Source organism: Watersipora subatra, chromosome 7 (assembly GCF_963576615.1).
Source record: "Watersipora subatra chromosome 7, tzWatSuba1.1, whole genome shotgun sequence".
Lineage (NCBI taxonomy): Eukaryota > Metazoa > Bryozoa > Gymnolaemata > Cheilostomatida > Watersiporidae > Watersipora > Watersipora subatra.
In genome coordinates, this window is record NC_088714.1 from 65,825,667 (window position 1) to 65,828,289 (window position 2,623).

The window sequence follows — 2,623 nt, forward strand, 5'->3', positions numbered from 1 at the left end:
CCCAGTTTAACAACCATCTAAAACAACAATTGCATTAAGTGAGACGTTGTGCATTACGCAACATAACCCAAATAGTATTGAAAAGTCCTTCTGCTCTCAGTAAAAGTCATTCTAATAACTTCATCATCATGCCTCAACATCTCACGAAAGAAAAGCGTGCTGTAATAATTCACCTTCATCAACAAGGGAAATCGCAGAGGGAAATTGCAAGAGAGGTAGATTGCTCTAAGAAAGGTGTATTTACAACAATCTGCAGATGAAAGGAAACTGGTCAAGTTGAAGAAAGGGCTGGTAGGGGAAGGAAAAAGCTAGCAACAGATCAAGTGACCAGATGCCTAGTGAGACTTTCTTTGGTTGATAGACATTTAACCATTCCTCTGCTAGCCAAAAAGTTAAAAGAATCAACAGGTACAGAGTTAGCACCATCAACTGTTCGCAAATCATTGAGAGATAATGGCTTACGAGGCTGTAAAGCTCGTAGAAAACCTTTGTTATCATCTCGACAAAAAAAGGCTCGTCTACAATTGGCGAAAGGTCATGTGAATTGGTCACCAGAAAACTGGAGAGCAGTATTATTCAGCGATGAGAGCACACTTACTGTGCAAAATCACTCTGGCAACAATTATGTAAGAAAGAGTCCTGGTAAAGAGTTTAAACCAGAATGTATTTTACCTACGATAAAGCATCCCACCTCAGTAATGGTGTGGGGTTGTTTCTTTGCTGCTGGTCCTGGTAGATTACATTTGGTTGATGGTATGACAAATGCAGAAAAATATTGTGGAGTACTACAAAGTGTGAGGATACCATCTGCTAGAAGTCTGTTTGATAGAGAGTGGCTGTTCCAGCAAGATAATGCTCCATGCCACACAGCCAAAAGAGCAAAGAAGTGGTTTGCTGACAATAACGTTAACACTCTGACTTGACCTGCTCAGTCACTAGCCCTTAACCCAATTAAAAATTTGTGGAGCAGAATAGGCAATCTCGCAACTAAAGACAAACCATCTAATAAAAGAAGATTGATGGAGCTTATTGTGCAATCCTGGCATCGAATAGTGACACCTGAAGAGCTTCAGACGCTGACAGATAGTATGCCCAGGCGCTGCCGAGCAGTGATTGAGAACAAAGCCTGGCCAACCAACTATTGATCATCTTTAGAACCAAAACAGCTCTTTTCAAGGCTACAAAACCCTGTCTTTACGTTAATTCACAATAAAAGCCATTTCAAAGAAAAGAAATTTGATATTTAATGACTTTTGGTCAGACACTATTTAATAGAAATGATAACTGTACAGCAACTCTCTGACAGCTTTCAGTAAACCTCTAATAATATTTTTATAGAATATACAATGTGATTTTAATTTAAGTTTATCAAAAAGCCAACATTGTGACAATTCAAATGATATATAAATTTTTATAGTTATGTAAAATTTTGATTGTAGAAAAAATAAACACAACTCAGAATTCATTGCTATGTAACGAAAATGAGAGGCGGTTCCATAATTTGTATCACCACTGTATATATATATATATATATATATATATATATATATATATATATATATATATATATATATATATATATATATATATAGTATACAGCAAAGATGTAGTCAGATTATATTATTGAGCTAATTAGGTGTTTTCTGGCATGCCGGCATGTGGATATCAGCTCACTTCTAATGTTAAGGCTGGCTAACTTGGGTTCGAATATGACGAAGTACTTTTCCCATAGACATAACTGGCAAGATTTTGTTGATGTGTAGAAGATTGCAACGCAATTGCATGAAACTAATAGTAGTAATGATTTTAACCTGTAGTTTAATAAACATATATATATATACATGTATATATATCTATACATATAACAGCATATATACACATATATATATATACTGTTCATGTGAGAAAAAGGCTTGTTGGAACGATACGCCGAGCATGACGTGTTAAAAAGCTTTACTGGAGAGTATGACAAATGAGCTGCTGTCTGGTTCACTCCGTGTGTCAGACAATGTTGTGTGCTGCTCTCTGGTTCACTCCGTGTGTCAGACAATGTTGTGTGCTGCTGTCTGGTTCACTCCGTGTGTCAGACAATAGTATGTGCTGCTGTGTGGTTCACTCCGTGTGTCAGACAATGTTGTGTGCTGCTGTCTGGTTCACTCCGTGTGTCAGACAATGTTGTGTGCTGCTGTCTGGTTCACTCCGTGTGTCAGACAATGTTGTGTGAGCCATTGCTTTGTATACTAGTATTATTAATCAAAGACAAATGTTTTCCTTGCTTAAAAAATCATATTAATAAAAAAGCCATGTAGTTACGATAAGAAATACGCTAGGATGTACCGGCCTGCAAGGCTTAGCAATCACCATAGTTCATATTGCTGCCTTAAAATATATCTGTCTCCTCTCCATGTAAGAAGTTCCTAATTATTACGTCAGCGCCGAGATTTGGCAGTTGGCATGACCAAGTGATGCCTTGTAAAAACAGTTTAGGACTCATGTGATGCACATGAGACAAACAGACAAAGAGGCTTTGTTTTACAGGTAAACAATGGTACGCTTTTATTAAGGGCTCATCCCATGATTCTCAAATATTTGCTGTTACGCAATATCCGTGAATACAGTAACT